This window comes from Kogia breviceps, chromosome 1 (assembly GCF_026419965.1).
Source record: "Kogia breviceps isolate mKogBre1 chromosome 1, mKogBre1 haplotype 1, whole genome shotgun sequence".
Classification (NCBI taxonomy): Eukaryota; Metazoa; Chordata; class Mammalia; order Artiodactyla; family Physeteridae; genus Kogia; species Kogia breviceps.
The window spans coordinates 143,319,859-143,342,672 of NC_081310.1; positions in this window are offsets into that span (position 1 = coordinate 143,319,859).

Here is a 22,814-nt window from a genome sequence, read left to right on the forward strand (position 1 = left end):
GGCATTAATCTCCCCTCTGCACTGTAATCTTTGTGACAGTTGTGGATGCTCAGTGGGTATTACTGAGGGTGACACAGAGTGTGTGGTAGATTATATGCAAAGATGGCCACTAGCAACACCTCCTATTCTTATATGTCTGCTGGGCCTCTCCTCTAGAAGTGCAGTTTATTTTCCTTTCTCTTAAATCTGGGATGACCTTGTGACTTGCTTTGTCCAAAAGAATGGAATGGAAGTAAAATTGCACCAAGCTTTGTGAAGTGTTGAAACTTGTATTTTCACTCTCTTGGGAGCCCTCTGAGACACCATATAAAGGAGTCCATCTACCCTGCTAGACAAAGAGTCCATAAGGATAGAAACAAGCCCAGTCATTCCCGGCCATTCTAGCCACCCACTCTAGCTGGAGCTCCAGTCATGTGCGTGAAGCCATCTGAGATCCTCCAATCCAAGGGAGCCACTGAGCCAAGACCACATGGGGCAGAGAAGAGCTGTCCACCCAAACCCTGGCCAATTTGGAGAATTTTGGGCAAAAATGTGGCTCTTGTTGGAAGCCACTCACTTTTGGGGTGGCTCTTTATGCAGCAATAGATCAATAGCATGGATTTCCCTGGGCAGAACCCCAGCCTCAGAAGTGCCCTATCCAATAGTAGTTTGTTTTGTTTGTTTCACCTGTTATCTCCCATCCTGAGCAACCTCCTCTTTATTTCTTCAATTGCTACTCCATTAGCTGATCTATCCACTGTCCATGAATTTTCAAGGAAGATCAGTGATGTTGTGAAAAGGGCCTTGACCTCTGATTGGTACCCCGGAGAAGACTGTCAGGTGTGAGGACTAAGTGAAGATAGTTAAATATTTAAAAGTCAGAGTTGTTTAACAATGCAGAAATGGAAATCTGGGCCTTCTATAGACCAAATACCAGAAACTGGATGTCACAGTGGCTTGTTTGCATAAGGCAAAAAGGAAGGAAAATGACATTAGTCAGTCCCAGTGGACTGCAATAAGATATTGGTATTGCACAGGAAATGCAACCTCACTTCCTTTATAAAGTGAAAAAGAAGCGCAACACACACACAAACATGCCCTTTTTTATTTTCAATTTTAATGTATTGTACAATCAATATTTTAATGACAAGGAAAAGAATAAAATAAGCCACAGTCTTACCACCAAATGCAACTATTTTCATTTTGCCAAGTTTTTTTCCAGTCATCTTCCATGTGCGTTAACTGTAAGCCCTTATTTTTAGCTGGTTAATTATCCAGCTTCTCTTGCACAAGAATAAAGACCAATAGGAACCAAAAGCAGTGAGAGAGGCAGGAAGGAAAATAAGGGAACTGTGCCCCCTGTCTCCATGGAGGCTTGGAGAGAAGGTGTTAACGGTTAATTTATTTCTTCATTTATTCAGTCAATGAACATTATTGCAAGTATTTTAAGTACTTTCCATTTCTTAACATTCTTCAGCTGTGTAATTACTTGTTCATTGGTCTTCTGCCCAATTAGACTGTGAGTTATATATGGCAAGATCTGTTTTATCTTATTCACAACTATTTTTCTAGCATTTAATATAATGCCTAGCACTTGGAAGGTATTAAGTAAATATTAGTTGGATTGAAGCACGGGAATGGCAAGTCTAGAGAATATATTTACCAAACCAGAGATGGAAGGAAAGAAGTAAGGAGGAATGATGGTTGTTAAATAGTGGGTAAGAGTCTATATATTAAAAGGAAAACATGCATGCCCTAATGTACTTTAAAATAAATGTGGTCTATTTGATTAATGCTGCTAGTTAGGATTTGGGTCTTCTGGAAAAAAAAATGATGAAGCCATCTCTGGAGACATTGTGTATTCAGTTCATTTAATATTTATATCGAGCTTCTTAACTCAGCATCCTCAAGGAGACTGAAAATGATCATTGGAATGTGCAGTGATGCTCAGGAGGATGGGGTAAGAGCACTCCCCACTCTCCCAGTCCCAGATAAATCAACATAGATTGAGTTAAATTTAGGTACGTTCCTGAAGGGCGGAGGAAGTACTATAGAATATTCAGAAAGGAAATATCCTTTCTCATCTCTTTCTCCACAAGACTCTAGCAGAGGTTTATAAAGTAGGTTTGCTATTACGAGGAATAAAAAATATAAGTTAGCGTAGAGGTCAAAAAAAGACCCCCAAATCCAGTGGCTTTAAAGAAGATAAAATTTTATTGTGCTCTCCCATAGTAGTCTACAGGTGGGCAGGCCAGGCCAGTAGACAGATGTGCTCAACAAAATAACTGACATTTAGATTTTTTTCCCATGGATGTTGATCCATTATCCGCTACTGAGGCAGTACTTCTCAAATGTTAATGTGCGTTCAAACCACCTGAGGATCTTGCTAAGATACAGATTCTGGTTCAGTGGGACTAGGATGGGGCCCAAGATTATGCATTTCTAAAAGGCATCCCGGTGATGCTGCTGAGTCCAAAGACCACACTAGGGGTAGCAATGCCCTAGGGTGGCACTGTTACTTACTATCTGCATTGTCAAAGCTGGGTGGCTGGCATATTTTGATTCCAGTTTTCAGGAAAGGGAAAGAGAACAAGTCCAGGGCAAAAAGTTTCCTTAAAGTGAACGATGTAGAAATTATATGCATACCATCTGCTTATATTCAAAATCAAAGTCTTAGTACAATGGCCATGCTGGGGTTCCAGGGGGCTGGCAAATGTGCTTAGTCTCTAGTTGGCAGCCATGTTGCCAGCAAAAAATATGGAGTGGAGGAGGAAAGCACTATTACCCTAGGAAAAGAGAGAAGGGCTGTTGGGGAACTGTTATCAGTCTACACACAAAAACAAAGGAGGCAGGAACATGTAATGAAGCAATAGAGATGAAATGGAACACCAAGAAATAGGATGTATGAGCTAGATATTACCCTGAAACCTATGAAGACAGCTTTAGCAAAAAGCAATTGGATCAGAAGTCTATGGGCACTGACAGAATCCCATTTTAAGTTTTCAACCCCTGGCATGCTGTGCTTGCATATCCTCTGTGACTTATTCTTGGGGGTGCTGACAATATGATAGGTAACTGGGAATGACTCAGAGACTATTTTATTTTATTTTTGGCTGCAGTGGGTCTTCATTGCTGCGCACGGGCTTTCTCTAGTTGTGGCAAGCGGGGGCTACTCCTTGTTGCAGTGCACGGGCTTCTCATTGAGGTGGCTTCTCTTGTTGCGGAGCATAGGTTCTAGGCGTGTGGGCTTCAGTAGTTGTGGCTCACAGGCTCAGTAGTTGTGGCTCACGGGCTCATTAGTTGAGGCTCACGAGCTCAGTAGTTGTGGCTCACAGGCTCTAGAGCGCAGGCTCAGTAGTTGTAGTGCACAGGCTTAGTTGCTCCGTGGCCTGTGGGATCTTCCCCGACCAGGGCTCGAACCCATGTCCCGTGCATTGGCAGGCAGATTCTTAACCACTGTGCCACCAGGGAAGTCCGCAGAGACTATTTTAGAGACACTGAGTAGACATTGACATCTGCCTATGGTTTGAGAAAATAGATGTGAACAAAAATCAAGAACATAGCTAAGATGTCATTAAAGACATTAGGCTAAATATTAAGAAAATCCAAGCATAAATTAGGAACTTCTGGACATAGTTAACATGACTTTTTATCCCTGTGACCATCAGTTTACCCGGGACGTATTTTGAAATTTGCTTCTGACAGCATCAGAAACAAAATTCATTGCCTAACCCTTTGATATGACACATTTTCTCAGAACATTCAGTTGCATAATAAATTTGAGAAGCTTCCAGCAAAGAAAATTACATAACCTTTTCTGATAGTCCCGCCTCATTTCAACATTTAATTATCCTCTGTCTTACATAAGATCTTGTTTGGGGGCTTCCCTGGTGGCGCAGTGGTTGAGAGTCCACCTGCCGATGTGGGGGACACAGGTTCGTGCCCTGGTCCAGGAAGATCCCACATGCCGCAGAGAGGCTAGGCCCGTGAGCCATGGCCGCTGGCTGAGCCTGTGCGTCCGGAGCCTGTGCTCCGCAACAGGAGAGGCCACAACAGTGAGAGGCCCACGTACCGCAAAAAAAAAAAAAAAAAAAGATCTTGTTTGGATCTAACGTCGTTAGAGTGACCATGTTGGAACACTTCTGAAATTGAAATGGGCATTGTTAACAATTATGCCAGAACAATAGGTATAAACCAGGACTGTCCTGGGTAACCCAAGGGATATATAACTTGGTCTAGGTAATACCTATCATATCTTCTTTCTCTCTCTCTCTCTCTCTCTCTCTCTCTTCTCTCTCTCTCTCTCTCTCTCTCTCTCTCTCTCTCTCTCTCTATATATATATATATATATATATATATATATATATATATAAAATTATATAATATATAAAAATATATTATTTCTTCAGAAGTACGGAACATTGACTGTATTAATAAGGTTCTTTAAGATTGTAATGAATAGTCAGTTGCAGATTGTCTTTGGTAATGAGAGTTTGTTCCAATAAAAATAACAAGAAGGTGTGGCTGGGGAGCTGTGCAATCAGTCACCGTTGACTCTAATCCTGTACTTTCAAGAATGGGATGTTCAGCATCATTCAGGATATAGTCTGGGTTCTACTGTCTCTTCCTCTCTGTGCGCCTTTGTTGGGCAGAGATATTGCCAAGTCCAAAGCACTTGGCCTTCTTCACATCAAGTGCATTCAAGTTCGCTTTGTTCAATCAATAGTACCCAGGGAACAAAGACAGTTTACCTAATTGAAAATGTTGTGAACTTTGTGTGGGCTTTTTATAGGGAAAAAAAAAACAAAACTAGTTGAGGATCATTTGCTCTGAAGTCATAGTATGCACATAGAACACTATGAACAGGGCTTCCCTGGTGGAGCAGTGGTTAAGAATCCGCCTGCCAATGCAGGGGACATGGGTTTGATCCCTGGTCCGGGAAGATCCCACATGCTGTGGAGCAACTAAGCCCATGTGCCACAATTACTGAGCCTACGTGCCACAACTGCTGAACCCCGCAAGCTCTAGGGCCCATGCTCTGCAACAATAGAAGCCACTGCAATGAGAAGCCTGCACACTGCAATGAAGAGTAGACCCCGCTCACCACAACTAGAGAAACCTTGCGCACAGCAACGAAGACCCAATGCAAAAAAAAAAAAAAAAAAAAAAAAAGAACACTGAACATTTCTCTAGTAAGTAAAACAAATCTGTTGTGTTGTATATTTCCACTTACATTTTTTGCTTTAAATGGAGGAAGCATACAATTGATTGGGATATTCAGAAAGGAAATAACATTCTTTCCTATCTCATTTTCCATGTGACTTTGTAGAGGTTAAAAAAGTAGATTGTGGATTGTGGTCTCTTATGACCATAAAGCTTATTTGGTCATTTGATTACTCCTTTGTAGGATTCTGTTACCAGAAGAAGTGAGGAGAGTCAATGTGTCAATGTGATGGGCAGACAAAAATACAAATACTATCATGCGGGATAAGTGATAAAAGCTGATAGAGTGAAGTAGAAAATGTATGGAACTTACCCCAGTGATACTGGCAATCTGAGCAGGAGCTGCCCTCCAAGATGAGAGTTTAGATTGTATCTGGAGAGGAATGCTATGTAGAAGGTGTGAACTCAGAATCACATAGCCCAGAGAGGGTTTCATAATGAAAGAAAGCATTATGCAGGAAAGGGAGCTAAGGTTATAACCTGGAAGAAATCAAATGTTGCCTTAGGCCACAGAGACTCAATTGGAAGTATAAATATGGTAATGCATATGATAAACACAGTTAATTGAGGGTTGAGGGGATGCAGGGTCAAGGTCAGGGATTTTTGTATATGGCTTCTTGAATTTTGTGTATCTGGTAGAGAATATTTCTTTTAAATGTGGGTCCTAGCTTGTTTCATGATAGTGGAAAATAATTCTTAAACAAGTTGAAAAGAACCAGATTAGATGAATTTCTCATTTCAAGGAAGTACAAAGCAGTGAGATAGAAATTCCCTTCCATAGATACCCCACTGCGTGGGCGAGAAGCATGAAGCCAGCAAAGAGGCCACGAGTGGGCGAGTGTGATGGTATTTTGGAGGCGAGAGCTCCTTGAGCATTCACTCTTTCCTTGTTGTACCAAGTGCCAACACTATCCATAGTTTTTAAATGTGCTGCTCCCCAACAGAGTGGAGACATGCAATAAAACTTTATTGGATGAATGTATGATTGGTACTATTATTTCCCTTCTCCCCCTTCAAATACAAGCAAAGCCTGAACGTCCAACCTTCCCTCTCTCTAACCACTGTGAAGGAACCAAGCCTAGAAACAAAATCAAACCTAAGGTGTTCCTTTTAGTATTTTCCACAAGCTAAATAAACTTTAACCTATTCAACTTGCTAATGTCTAGACACAGTGTATTCTCTTAATTATATTCCTTTCAGGGCCAACAGGACCAGTTACTAAGGTATAAGAAGGAGCATGTATAGTTAACCAACTTGAATCAGAGACAGGGATACAGAACCCAGCTACTAATCATGGGTCAAGGGCTTATTGTGGCAGAGACTGAGTTGGTATTCACCAAATCTATTTTCTGTTCTCCCTGAAACATTTTTCAATCGTGTTTGCAATTAAATGTGATTATGTTTTAGCTAATAGAATGTGAAAAAAAGTGATATGTGCAAATTTTAGATCTGCTCAATAAACTTCCATTCCCTCCATAACATACAATCTTTGTTTTCTTTTCTATTCCCCTGGCTTAGTGATAATAAGCATGGTGACCTGGGATGCCATAGTTTGAAGATAACGGAATCACAAGATGAAGGAAGTCCCAAATCTTCACTTGGAGGAGAGCCACCTACCTATCAGATGTCTGTTTTGGACTGTATATGAGTAAGAAATAAACATCTTTTGTATTATGTTACTGAGATGCTGGTGTCTATCTGCTGTAGCAACTAGCATCACATAACTGATTCCTATACACATGAAGAAAGAATCTTGGAAATTAGAGGTGGAAAGGGCCTTAAAAATCATCAAATCCAACTCTCTCAATGTTCAGAAGTGTGGCCCAGAGAGGTAAAATATTTTCCCAAGACGAATGAGCTAGTACTAGAATCCATGTGTTATTTATTAGTCAGGATGAACTGTAACTGTACTAAACAAAAAACAGTAATGTATTGGCTCACATAACTGAAAAACTCATGGGTAAGGCTTCATCCAGAGGCTGAGACAATATCATCATGCCCCCTCTCTCTGCTTTTCCTTCTACTGGGTGAGCTCTGTTCTTAGGAAGACTCTCCACTTCCAGGAGCAAAATGTCTGCTGGCAGCTCCAAGATACAACCCCAAAAGAATGAGAGTTTTTCTTTACTGCACTTTAAACAAAAATCCTGGAATAATTGCTTCTGATTGACGTAGCCCTGTCGTATGCCCATCTCAGGACCAAATGCTGCAGCCACCAACCTAGATGACTTGCTAGGTGGCATCGACCCCACGCATGAGATCTAGAAAAGCCAGAGGTCAGTGTTCTTACCTTACATAACTAAATGCACCACCTCTTCCTCACAAGAGCATTGACCATGCATTTACTCATTGTACATTTGCAGTATGCCAGGCTCTGTGCAGGATGCTATAATGGATAAAAAGATAAGACACAGGTCCTTCACTTAAAGAACTATCAATCTTGTGTGTTTGATAAAACATACACAAATAATTACCTGGCCACCAAGCAACCATACGAGCAATCTATCAATCATAACTAGGATATGCTTAGAGTTTATGATTGCAATTTCCTACCATGGGACAACATGTTCGGTAAAATCCACAATCAGTGCCACTAAAAAGAGGAGAAACAGTTGAACTAGGGAATTAAAGAAAGGCCAATTGAAACATACTTGGGGAAAATAGAATAAAGCTGGTTTTCCCTTGTAATTACAAATTCCAACTTTAGTTACTAAAACAAATGCCCAATTTATCAATAGTAGTTTAAACAAGATAGAAGTGTATTTCTCTCTCATAGAACATTTTAACAATAAATGATAATAAGGCAGATTCATAGTGTGAAAGGTCTAAATTCCTTCTGTCTCCATCATTCCTGACAGTGCTCTCTCCTCGTGCTTGAAGATGGATTGTCAACACATCTCCTCAATCAGCTTTTGGCAAGCAGGAAGACAGAAAGGTTCAAGGGAAAGACATGCTTTTTCCTTCTAAAGGTACAACCCAGAAGTTGCAAACATTACTTCTGCTCATATCCCATTGACTACAAGGGAGACTGGGAAATAGCTTTTGTAGCTGAGAGTTCAAATAACAGACAAAGAGAATGGGCACTAAGGGACGGCTAGCAGTCATGCTACACAGTAGAAGTAATGATTTAATCTATCCATGAATGATTAGGGAGAACTTGTAGGTATTATTTAGTCAACTTCTATTATAGGAAACCAAGATTCAGAGAGGTTGAATGATTTAGCTAAGGTCACACAGCAAATTATTGAGGGAGCCAGGATACAAATTGGTGTTAGTTGACTTCAGATGATAAAAAGTTGTTATCACCCTGTGCTGCCTGTATTTTATTTTTATTATTTTTTAAAATACATGCACTATTTTTTTCTTTTTAATGCTTCCAGTACTCTCTTTGTTTTTTAATTAATTTATTAATTTATTTATTTTTGACTTCTTTGGGTCTTTGTTGCTGCACATGGGCTTTCTCTAGTTGCAGCGAGCAGGGTCTACTCTTCGTTGCAGTGCATGGGCTTCTCATTGCCGTGGCTTCTCTTGTTGCGGAGCACGGGCTCTAGGCGCCCGGGCTTCAATAGTTGTGGCACGTGGGCTCAGTAGTTGTGGCTTGTAGGCTCTAGAGCACAGGCTCAGTAGTTGTGGCTCACGGGCTTAGTTGCTCCATCGCATATAGGATCTTCCCAGACCAGGGCTCGAACCCATGTCCCCTGCATTGGCAGGCAGATTCTTAACCACTGCACCACCAGGAAAGTCCTGTGCTGCCTTTAAAAGTGCTTTGTCACATAAAGTTGTAAAAAAGAAAGTAGTAGTGTAAGATGTCAATGAGAGCTTTTATAAGAAATGTCAAAAGGCAGAAATACTGATTTTTTTTCATTGCATAGTTGATAGAGCTTATATAGATTTTAAGATATTTGGTTGTGTTATTTAATGCAAATTAATATACAGTCATAAGAATTAAAGTATCACAGAAGTGGTTAAAAGTAAAAATCTACCCAGGCATGACCACTGTAAACAATTTGTGCAGAGATCTTCTCAGGTAGATTTTCAAAGGTTCTTGTGTCTATTCCCAAAGTGATGAGACTCCCAGCAATATTTTTTAAAGTAGGATCAAAGGAAAAAGGCAAGTAGATCAGCAGAACCATTCCCAATCACTGCAAAGTGGGGTGATTCTTTGGTTAGGAAACTTCGGAGGCACCTGGGGTCAGGCCACAGAGAAGTAAAGAGCCAGTATAAGAGGTGGGCACACCTGTAGTTGTCATCTTGCCAACACCAGGACTGGTTGTTTGGCATCAATTCCTCCCTCCATCTCCATAACCCAGCGCTCCATCCAAGCTGATATTATCCCTGAGGACACTGCCTTCCTTCCTCCCCAAAGACTGGCTTCCACAGCCACATTCACTTGTTGGAAAATATTAAGTGTAGGGGCAAAGGGAGAGGAAGAGTATGAGTTTTTTGTGTGATTTTCTGACCATTCAGAATGACAGCCCAGAACTGTATTCCCGTTCATTCTGTCTGTCCAGGAGATAGTGTGTGCTGAAAGGCAGAGAGCTCAGTTCAAGGCCTTGTGCCATTATTTACCATACATGTGCCTTGTAATAAGTCACAGCTCTCTGAGCCTAAATTTCTTCATGGTGACCAGGGACAATTAATCTTACCGGGTTGAGAAAATTAGTGAGATGCTGTATATGAACACTGTTGTAACTCTAAGCCTTTGTGGAAGAGAGGTTTAAGGCCCTGCTATCAATGGGCTACACTACCTTCTTTTTTTTTTTAAATTAATTAATTTATTTATTTTTGGTTGTGTTGGGTCTTCGTTTCTGTATGAGGGCTTTCTCTAGTTGTGGCAAGTGGGGGCCACTCTTCATCACGGTGCGTGGGCCTCTCAGTGTCGTGGCCTCTCTTGTTGCGAAGCACAGGATCCAGACGTGCAGGCTCAGTAGTTGTGGCTCACAGGCCTAGTTGCCCCGCAGCATGTGGGATCTTCCCAGACCAGGGCTCGAACCCGTGTCCCCTGCATTAGCAGGCAGATTCTCAACCACTGTGCCACCAGGGAAGCCCTACCTTCTTTCTTGATTCAAGTAATTTCTGATATTAAAAAGAGTAAACATGTTCATATACCATTGACATTTGTGTTGAAAAACCCACAAGTTCTTATTTATAAAAATATTTTGAGAAACAGGACATAACAAAAATATTAGACTAAAGTCTAATATTCATAATTCTTTAGGGACTTAGCAAGCATCAGGTTATAGGTTTGAAGTGCCCTGGATATTTTTAGCATTAATAAAAGGATTCTTCTTAATGAATAGGCAGTAATTCTGTAACATTATTCTTAATCTCAGAACTAGATCAGAGGGGCTAGTCTTTTTATTTTTTGTTTTTATTGTGACTTCTATTACTTCCTTTTTGAGTTCTAAACTTCATACGAAGATTCTCTGGGCCATTACTATGTTGGCAACAAGGGAAATGGATTGAGGAAGCCTAACAGGTAGGGGTGATAGCCAGCAGGTACCATTAATTCAGGCTAAAAGTGGTGGTTTAGGTCTGGCCTTTCTTCTGATTAATACCTGAACCAGTGCTAACAGGGACCTTTTCATTAAAGAAGCAAATGTCAGTTTGAAAATCAACTCATTCTTGAGGAGAGTAGAATAAACTTCAAGCACTTTTACTTTGTTTGGGCAGAAAGGTTTAAATCAAAGGCAGATATATGGATTTTTTTTTTTTTTTTTGGCAAATATGTTTTTCAACTCCCCAAACAAATGTCATTTACAAGTTGACTGAATTGCATAGACTTGCCCTTGAGTTTTGGTCCTGTTTTAAACATAGTTTGGGGTCGCTTATAAAATAAGCAAACAAATGAATCAACCTCCTCCACTGCTCCCCTCCCTGCAAAGAAACCCAACAAACAAAATCAGTGGTGTCAGGAATGCACTAACCCTTTTTGCTCATAGACATAGCAGCATGTGTGTCTTTCTTCCTAAAATCCATTTTCAACTAAGAATACAAGCAAGTGCATACTCCTAATCTAATCCTTGCCATTCCCTTGAAGATATTTCTGAATCTACATTTTCTGTTTAAAGTTGAAAAGCTCTAAACAGAGATTTTATATAAATATATATATATGTATATATATATATATATATATATATAAATATATGTGTCAACCCCAAAGTGTTTGAAGACAGCAATATGTGAATTGGTATATCTGTTTTCCTTCTTTATTTCTTACTCTCTTTCTTTCTTTCAAAACATTTTAAGCTAGTGACTAATAAAACTAAGATTTTCCAGCTTTTCAACCAAAGATTAGAAACCCTACCCATTTCCTGGCTTCTGATAATTTTGCTTCCATTTATAGGACACAAAGAAAAGACAGCATGGAGAAATCAGTTAATTCAGAAATTACTTCTCTGTCAATTGTGCATATTGAAATCAGATATATAGGCATATAGAAACAAAATTATGAGGAAAACAAGAAAATCAGAGAACTCAATATTTTCTATTATGACTGAATCAAAACAATTATTTAAGCCACTGTATCTATCAAGTCTAAGCATAGCTTATATAAATGAGGAATAAAGTTTGAATTACTCCAAATATCAGGTTATTCTATTGATACTTTTCTACAACACACTGAAATATTCACTTGCTGTATTTTAGATTTGAGATTGTGGGTGATCAATTGCTTTCTTTTTTCTTCAAAAAAATTTTGACTCACATATACTACCAAAATTGGTGTTCCTTTTTAAATTAGAAAAGTGAATAAAATATTATAGTCAATTTTTATAATTAAAATACTCTTTTCTGTTCTAAAATATTGATTCCACTGCTTTTAAAAGTTTCAAGGAAATGTGAAAAGTAAGAATTAATAGTTATTGACTTTGCTGTTGTCCTCTACTGTTCAATTAATCTTAGAATTTTTTTGATGGAAACTTTGTTGGCAAGATACCATTATTCTGAAGCCACTGTACTTTCATAAAATTGAATATTTCTCTTAATGTAATAAGTCTCAGGGAGGTAACAAAAGCCAAATTATTCAGGAAAGAGCCTGAATCACCTCTAGTAGAAGCTAAAATTTATAATTTTGTTGAATTTTGCCTTATGCTTATTTTATGAACTTTAGTTTCACCTAAAGAAGAGTCAGGTACCTGATTCTGACCAGGAAATGAAACAAAGACTTAGGCACATTTGCATTAAACAAAGTAAAGTTTTGAATTTCTGACAGTAATATAACCGTTAATATAATTTATTTTTTATATTTAGCAACCAGATAATTTCTAAAAAAGATTGACTAATGACTAACATTAGTCAGAGGAACTCTAATAGTCAATGAAAATTCCCCAAAAGGAAATATCACAACTGTCTTCCTTGGTTTAATTTATGAAATTGATTAATAAACCTGAAATACAAATTTGCCTCCATGACAAAGATGAGCAGTTTATTGTGACCTCTGAATATTAGCAGTCAATCCACAGCAACATTAGACAAGGAACAGTTAAAACATGTTAGCTTTCAGCAATTTAATGTGTTCCCACCATTAAAATGATTATTTCAAACCAGTATCTCTTCTAATGTTTCAATGTCTTAGGGAAGAAAAGCTTCTATTGACTATCTCAACAAATTCAGATGTTTATGATTTTTTCCCAAATTGAGGTTAGGAGTTACTGGAAATATTTTAGCAGTAAAGATAATAGATATGACTGCAAATAAATCATTTTTGTGGATGTGTTGCATTTTTTACTAGAAATGAATTCTGTCTATGAAAAGCAGAACAGCCTGATGTTTAAGAATACAGATCTGTGTCAGAACCTTGGAGTCAAATCTTGCCTCTGCCAATTACTGATGGTAAAACTTTCAACAAGTTATATAACCCATCTGACACTCAGTTTCCTCATCTGTAAAATAGGAACATCTCATTGGAATGTTGTAATGATTATACAAAATACAAAACTACAGTTTCTTATCCAAAACCCTAAGGCCTAATGTGTTTCAGAATTTAGATAGTATGTTTACAAAGGAAATATGGTGAACATACCGTATATTTTGCAATACCCCCAGTAGAGTCTGGGGTGGCACTCCAAAATCAAACATGTTGTGTTAGTCAGCTCCTGCCTCAATAATTCCTCATAACAAAACACACCAAAACTCAATGGCTTACAAAAACAATTGTATGTATATGTTTTTTATTTAAAGGTCTGTGGGTCAGTTGGCATGACCACTTCAGCGTGTGGGTCACCTGAGCTCAGCTAGGATTGGCTGGGTTTGCTCCAGAAGGTAGCTTGGGGAGGCTGTTCTGCATTTCTTCTCATTCTTCTTGGACCAGCAATTTCCTGGGGAAGGCTTTCTCATGGTGAATCATAGGAAGGCCAGAGGCAAACCAAATTCAAACCTCACAAGCAGATTTAAAACCCCTGCTCTCATCACCTTCACTAATTCCACTGGCCAAAGCAAGACATGGCCAAGTCCAGAGTTAGGGAAATACATTTCAGAATGAAGTAAGTGAATTATTTCTGTAAAATACTCAAATCTATCATACATATTAACATTTCTTCAGTAAAATATACGAATATACTCATATTAAGTGGGATAGACACTAATTGTAAATAGCCTCATTATAGTCTGGTTTTCAGAACTTTTTGAATTTTATATTTGTTACTAAGACATTGTGGATCAGTAATGTAGGCAAAGAAAGCACTTTTACTGTGCCTGATAATAGATAGTCTTCTGTGCTCACAGATGATGTATAATCTTTACGGTACCTAGGGACTTAACTATTGAAAACTTTTCCCCATGTCATGCCAAACATATTAAAATGTATTTCTATCCCCTCTTGCATATATGAATAAAATTGAAATGTAACTAGTTAGATGACAAAATTCTAGATTGTAATGATGCCTAAACATTTATTAAATTTTTTTTTTTTTTTTTTTTGCTTACATGGGCCTCTCACTGTTGTGGCCTCTTCCGTTGCGGAGCACAGGCTCAGCTGCCATGGCTCACGGGCCCAGCCACTCAGCAGCATGTGGGATCTTCCCAGACCGGGGCACGAACCCATGTCCCCTGCATCGGCAGGTGGACTCTCAACCACTGCACCACCAGGGAAATTCCTAACATTTATTAAATTTAATTAATTTATTTTAGTTTTCTTCTTGAGGGTTGAAATGAGTAATATGTCTTTAAATCTGAAATACCTACATGTAAACACAACATAGAGCTTACTATGAGCCAGGCACTATTAAACTTCACATGTAGAGCTAATTTAATCCTTATAACCACTCTGTGAGTTAGGCACTATTGTTATCCTCAGTTTGATATCCCCAGATAAAGAAACTGGAGCATCTTAGATGCTCTAAAACTTAAATCAAGTTCACATACCTAGGAAGTTGCAGAATTGGGATTCAAATCCAGGGGGGCCCACTCTCTTCTCCTTTCTCTTAGCCTTGTGCTAAGTGTTTCTGTAAACACAAAGAACGTTAAGTTTTGGGCTTCCCTGGTGGCGCAGTGGTTGTTAGTCCGCCTGCCGATGCAGGGGACATGGGTTCGTGCCCCGGTCCGGGAAGATCCCACATGCCGCGGAACGGCTGGGCCCGTGAGCCATGGCCTCTGAGCCTGTGTGTCCGGAGCCTGTGCTCTGCAACGGGAGAGGCCACAACAGTGAGAAGCCCGCGTACCGCAAAAAAACCCCGCAAAACACAAAAACTCTGCAATTCCTACTCCTGAGACTAAGAGCTGCAGTTAGGATAGCCTCCCCTCTGCTCAACTCAGGCAAAAGCTACTGCTGGTACCTGATTCCTAATGTTCTCCATGGCACCTTGGCTCTTTCAGCTTTCATCTACTTCTTTTGTTGCTCTCACAGGGCCTAACAAAAGCTTCAGACCCATAGGAGGTCCATAAAATGATGCTTATTTAATTGGATTATAACGTCAGTGAAGGCTGTAGATGATGCAAGCCAATTGTGAGAAGGCTTGGGGAGTTAAGCCCCAGGGATGTTCCTGCCATTCAGCAGGTGTATCTTATCCACTCCTATGCTGTAATCACTCTGCTTAAAGAACATCTGAACAATTTTCAGGTGGGTTAATTAAACTTCACATTTTCCATTTATTTACTAATTTATACTGCCATTTTTTTTTTTTTTTTTTTTTCAGTACGCGGGCCTCTCACCGCTGTGGCTTCTCCTGTTGCGGAGCACAGGCTCCGGACGCGCAGGCTCAGCGGCCATGGCTCACAGGCCCAGCCGCTCCACGGCATGTGGGATCTTCCCGGACCGGGGCACGAACCCGTGTCCCCTGCATCGGCAGGCGGATTCTCAACCACTGCGCCACCAGGGAAGCCCATATACTGCCATGTTTTTAACCAGAGTGAGATAGTTACTTAGACTTTAATAATATTCTCCTAAAATAAAGAAAACAAATCTTGGCAATAAAGTTATACTTAACATTTAAGGCCAGCTAATAATTAGCGACTATACCATTTATATATTCCCTTAGTTTTCTGAGAATCATGTTTCTAAGGGGATTTGAAATAAAGCTATGGACTTGTATTTAGAGTGGAATATTGCCCAGTAACAGTGCTATCTACCATATATTTATTCCTAACCCTTTTGGCCTAGATTGTAATTAAAAGAGAGGGTTATTACAACAGCATGGTTATTACTTGTTTCATGTTACAGTAGGTTGGTTGATGTCTTCTTGAAAAATAAAGAACTCAACTTTAAGCTGAGGGATTTTTCTAAATACCCTGATGCCATTCTTGAGTTCACAAAATTATGATTTCTCAGGTTTCGAAAGAAGATGAAATAAATCCAAAGATTTATGAAAGAAAAACCATAGAAAACAATACTGCTGAATTACTGGTAATTGAACCAGACAAAAGAGTCAAAATGAATTACATTTATTTTTAAAGCTAAATCATGAAGAAATAGCAAATCAAAAATAAATAAAGCAAGAGAAATTTTTATGCTCACAAAGGAGATTTCTTAGCATTTTTTGGGACTTCAAAGATTCTCACACATATGCACAATTGACAAAAATTTTCCATTGCTTTCTATTTTTATTTTTTATTTTTAAAAATTTATTTATTTATTTAATTTTGGCTGCGTTGGGTCTTTGTTGCTGTGCGCAGGCTTTCTCTAGTTGCGACAAGCGGGGACTACTCTTTGTTGTGGTGTGCGGGCTTCTCATTTCGGTGGCTTCTCTTGTTGTGAAGCATGGGCTCTAGGGTGCATGGGCTTCAGTAGTTGTGGCGTGCAGGCTCAGTAGTTGTGGCACACGGGCTTAGCTGCTCTGCAGCATGAGGGACCTTCCCAGACCAGGGCTTGAACCCACGTTCCCTGAATTGGCAGGTGGATTCTTAACCGCTGTGCCACCAGGGAAGTCCTCCATTGCTTTCTAAAATTAACTTTTATTACAATAGTAATATAGGCTCAATATTTTAAATATTAACAGAATAGAGAGGTATAGGTAAAACAAAATTTCCCTGCCTTCTGTCCTTCCTACTCTGTAATCCCACTTTCTGGAGATAACTACTGGTAACATTTTCTTCCTTTTGCAGCCATTGAAAAGGTTTCACTTTTACTGTATTAGTTTGCTAGGGTTACCATAACACAATACCACAGACTGGGGGCCTTAAACAAGAGAAATGTATTTTCTCACAGTTCTGGAGGCCAGAATCCCAAGATTAAGGTGTTTGAAGGGTTGATTTCTTCTGAGGCCTTTCTCCTTGTGTCATACACAGCTGTTTCCTCTCTCTGTCTTCTTGCGGTTTTTCCTCTGTGCATCTCCATCTCCCTGAGTCCTAATCTCTTCTTCTTATGGGGACACCAGTCAGACTGGAGTAGGGCCACCCTAACAGCCTCATCTTTTCTTTTTTTTTTTGCGGTATGTGGGCCTCTCACTGTTGTGGCATCTCCCATTGTGGAGCACAGGCTCTGGACGCGCAGGCTCAGCGGCCATGGCTTACGGGCCCAGCCGCTCCGCGGCATGTGGGATCTTCCCGGACTGGGGCATGAACCCGTGTCCCCTGCATCGGCAGGCGGACTCTCAACCACTGTGCCACCAGGGAAGCCTACAGCCTCATCTTAACCTAGTCACCTCTTTAAAAGTCCTATCTCCAAATACAGTTGCATTCAGGGAATCTGGGGGTTAAGGTTTCTACATATGAATTTTGGGGAGACACAACTCAGCCCATAACACTATTAAAAAGCAATACTACAACAAAATTGTGAAATTCCTGTACATATATCTTCAAAAACCTTTGCAAGTATATGAATAGGATAAATTTCAACATGGAGGTCAAAGAATATGCTCGTTAGTAATTTGGAAAAATGTCGATAAATTTCCTAAAATGGTTTATAATAATTTATACTATCAGCAATACATAGAAATATCAATTTCTCTTTAACCTTGAACTGACCTAATCTTTTAATTTTTAATTGAATAGAAAAAAGTGACAATTTATTCTTGTTTTAATTTGTACAATTTAAAATATGAATATGGTTGGGTATCTTTTCATTTGTTAATTGTCTATTAAGATTTTTTTCCATGAACAACCTTGCCCATTTTTTCTCTTGGGTTATTTATCTTTTATTTACTTATTTGTGAGAATTTCTTATATATTAAGGATGCTTTTTCATATGTATTACAAATATTTTTTCCAATTTGTTCTTGTCTATATTTTTGCCCTTTTTTATTGCATAGTCCTAAAATTGATAAAAACTTAAAATATTAAGATATAAATTTTCATATTAAATGTTCTTGAATAGCTTGAGAGGTTTGAAAAATGCTTTAGAAAGGCCTTTCCCATGCCAAAATTGTTTATGTATTACTATTATCTCAAGTTCTTGTCCAGGTATTTTATGGTTTCTTTTTTCACATTTAAGTTTCTTTTTTCACATTTTAATATAGAAGGAGAAGAAGAATATTCAGCTTTATGTACATAAATGTTCAGCCATTCTCACCAACATTATTTATTCAACAATTCATATTTTCCTAATTTATTAAAGTTGGCTTTTATCACTTATTAAATTCTGAATATTATTCAAGTTTATTTATGAATTCTCTCTTCTGTCTCATTGATCTGTTTGTCTAATCTAAGGTCAGGGAAATACAGTTTTAAATACTTTATTTGTTACTCTCCTCATGAATTTTCTCTTTTAGAAGTTTTTCTTACATGTACATTTTTCACATGAATTTTAGCATCATTTAGTTCAAGTTTAAAAAAAAACCCAAAACCTTGTTCATATTTTTGATTGATTCAAAGATAACTGATGTCTTTTAAAATATTGACTCCTCTATCCAAATTAAGGATATCTTTTATTTAACGCTTCTTTTAGGTACCTCAGAGGAATTTTTAATTTCTGTGCCTTTTTTGTTAAATTAATTCCTGGAATCTCAATATTTCATAGTAATTGTGAAAGAGACTTTCCTTTAATTCTAGTTTCTGATAGTTAATCATTAAGGTAAAGTAACTGTCTTTTATATTAAATTTGTGATTAACCATATTAATGAATTTTTATTGTGCTAAATAATTTTTATTTGAATTGTTTATAATTTTTAGGTTTATAATTATATCAATTACAAATTATTGTAAGTTTGTTTCCTTTTTGCTTCTTTTTTAATTCTCTTGTCCAGTTGCACTGGCTAGCATTTCCAAAATAAATATCAAATAATGGTGGTGACTTTTCAATTTTACATTGTACTGAAGGAATTGGCCATAACTATAAGGTAAGAAAACAAAATAAAGCTGTAATGTTTGGAAAGGAAGAAGTAAAATTGTCATTATTTGTACATGACATGACTGTTCATGTAAAAATTCAAAAGAATCTACAAATAAATTATAAAAGTAACTTAATTTTGCAAGGTCACTGGATAGAAGGTCAATATAGAAATATTTTTGATTGATTCAAAAATAGGTACCAAACTAGAAAATAAAAATTTTTAAATAACCATTTATAATAGCACCAAAAAAATCCAATATTTAAGAACATATCTAAGAAAAGAAGTGTAAGACCTCTTCTCTTAAAATTAAAATATGACTGAGAGAATCTAAAGAAGACTCAAATCATTAGAAGAGACCCCACGTTTATTGATTGGAAAACAGTATAATAAGATGTCAATTCTTGCCAAATTGGTTCAATGCAATCCTCATCAAAACCCAGTGAGTTCTATTGTGGAAATTGACAAGATGATTCTAAAATTTATTTAAAGTTCAGAGAACTTAGGAGAACCAAGGCAATTTTGAAGAAGAGCTAATCTGGTAAATTTAATTTATATCAAGTTTTAGCATAAATCTTTAATAATTAAAACAGTCTAGTGTTACCACAAATTGAGATAAATAGACAAATGGCAGAGAATACAGATCCCAGAAGAAGACCTGCACAAGTATGTTTACCTGATTAGCTACATAGCAACTACTGCAATTCAGTGGGAAAGAAGTGGTGCTGGATCAATTGGCTAGACATACAGAAAAATTAATTTGAGGTGAATCATAATCTTTTATATGAAAATACAACAATTGAGCTTCTAGAAGAAAACACAGGAGAATATCTTCATGACCTTGGAGTTAGACAAGGTTCCTAAAAATGGAACATCAAGACAAACTGTAAAAGGAAAGACTGAAACATTGAACTTAAGAATGTTAAGAATTAACATTAAGAATGTGTATTCATGAAAAAACACCATTTAAAAAGAGAAAAGATAAGCCATAGACCAAGAGATGATATGTGCAATACAAATCCTGAAGAAGGGTCTGTATCAAGAATATACAAAGAACTGCAAAAATCAACCAATTTAAAAATGGAAAGAAGACTTTGAACAGACATTTCACAAAAGAGGATATCAAATGACCAAAAGTCAACAGCATTAGTCAGCAGGGAAATACAAATTAAAACTCCAAAGATATATTCATACATCCCACCAGAAAGGCTAAAATTAAAGAGCTGATAATGCTAAGTGTTGATGAAGATGTGGAACAACTGGAGCTTACATTGCCAGTATATGTTGGAACACCTACTTTGGAAAATTATTCTACAGTATCTGTTAACATTGAATACACCCATATATCTATAGCCTAGCAATTCCACTTTTGCTATATACCTAGCAGAAAGGAATGAGTACGTCCACCAAAAGACGTATATAAGAATACTTACAGCAGCTTTATCGTAACAGTCAAAAACTGGAAGCAACTCAAATATTGTATAAATTGTAACATATTTACACAATAAAATGAAATAAAATACTGCTACATGCAAGAACATGGATGGATCTCACAGACATCATTTGGGGGGAAAAACAGCAGTCAAAAATATAACAAACCCATATTATGAAGTTCTGAAACAGGAAAAAACATCAATGATGATAAAGATGAAAAGGGATTAGCACTGGAGGATTGATTGACTGGAAGAGAGCACAGAAGAACCTTTTGAGATTAAGGAAATGTTCTATACCTTGATCTAGGCAGTATCTTATATATGTATTTTCTACAGGTGAATTATGTCATCCTTCAATGTCATATGTTAAAGTCCCACCCCCCAGTACCTAAGAATGTAACTATATTTGAAGATAACGTCTTTAAAGAGGTGATTAAGTTAAAAAAGACCATTTGGAAGGGGCCCTAATCCAATATGACCGATGTTTTTATGAGAAGAAGAGGGGACATCAAGGGTACAAACACACAGAGCAAAGATAATATGAAGAAACAGTAAGAGAGTGGCCATGTTCAAGCCAGGAGAGAAGTCTCAGAGGAATGCAACTCTGCCAGCACTTTAATATTCTATTTACAGCCTCCAGAACTGTGAGAAAATTAATTTGTTACTTAAGTTACCCAGTCTGTGGTATTTTGTTATGGCATCTCTAGCAAACACATACAGTATTCATTTGTAGAAATTCATCAATGCATATACCTATGATTTATGTAGTTTACTGTATGTAAGTTATATATACATCAATCTAAATTAAAAAACCAAAGTTTCCTTCTGGCAGACAACCTAACTTATCCCAAACACATCAGTCCTACTCATCATTGGAAACCTGTATCATAGTTTATCCCGGATTTTCTTCAGAGCTCATCACTCTATCTGATTATCTTTAGCTCCACTTTAGCTTTTTCAGCTACAATATTTTGCTCTATTTTTCCATGAAAAGAAGAGGAATGCGGGGGGGGAGAGTGTGGAATTAGCATGATCTTGTTATTTTGGACACTTCAGTGAGCTGCAATTTAGAGTCCCATTTCTAGGTCCATCAGTAACGTTTTGTGCAACCCTGGATTTCTGCCTTCCCTACCTTGTACTTCTTTCCTGTATGGAAAATGGTGATAATTATAATTGACCAGACCTCCAAGGTTGTGAAAAGTATCAAGATAGTATCTTAAAATTGTACAGAATTGGTGCTATACAAACACAGAAGTGTTATTATTCCCAGTTCAATAATAAACATGGTTTCAAATGATAGCTTTTAAAGATCTAGAATCATAATGAGAACATCACTTCTTCACCCTTGTTATGTTCCTATTTCCCATGGCTATAGGTCTACAAAGCAATATGGTGGAGACACAATGACACATACTACTTCTTTTGTATGAGCTTTAGGAGTTACTGTTCTCTGATTTTAATATTGCCTATCCATCTATATATTTTGCCTACTTGGAGAATACCTGCTCATTTTTAAAAACTCATCTAGAGTTATCTTTTCTCTCTAAAGGCTTATATGAACTCCTTTACTCACTCTTTGTTCTTGCTTCTCAATACCCATGTTTCCTTATATGGTAATTCCTTTAAAACAACAACTAATGCTACTACTACTAGCTACAGCTGCCCTTTACTTAGTGTTGCCATGTTCCAGGCAGTGATCAAAGTTCTTTATATATAGTAAAACTTAAAATCTTGATAGCAATCATATGATGTAGGCATAAGTAATTTAAATGATTTTCCTAAGATCACACAGGAGGTATGTGTCAAAGCCAGGCTTTGAACAAGCTCTGTCTTGTTCTAGAGTCTTTTTTTTTTTTTTTTTTTCTGGCCACACTGCAAGGCATGAGGGATTTTAGTTCCCGGACCAGGGACAGAACCTGTGCCCCATGTGGTGGAAGCATGGAGTCTTAATCACTGGACCACCAGGGAAGTCCCTAGAGTCTATTTTCTTAATCTCTTTGTAATTATACCTGTTATACTTCATTGTACTTGTTGGCTTTAATGTCCTTTTCATTTTCTAGATTTTTAGTTTCTGAAGAGAAGAAACATTCTCTGGAGTATTTAATGTCTTTCATACAGTAGGTATTCAATAAATGTTTGCTTAATAGGTAGATGGTTGACTGAATAAAAGAGACCCTCACTCTCATACTGGAAAGGTACCTAAAAGTTTGTGTTAAATGATCTGAGAAATAGAAAATTCCAAGGAATTCTGAAACAAGCCTTTAAAAGAGTAAAAGTATACTCTTTTGCACTGAGTATTCAATTCACTTCAAGGTTTTTATGGGTTTCCAGTTTGAACTTTTATTCAATTTTCTTTAAGTTTATCTGTATAGGTAATCAAGGAGAAAAATGACACCTACCTCACAGAGGGTGTTGTAAGGACTGAATGAAGTAATACATGTAATATATTCAGAGCAGTGCCTGGTACATAGAAAACCTTAAG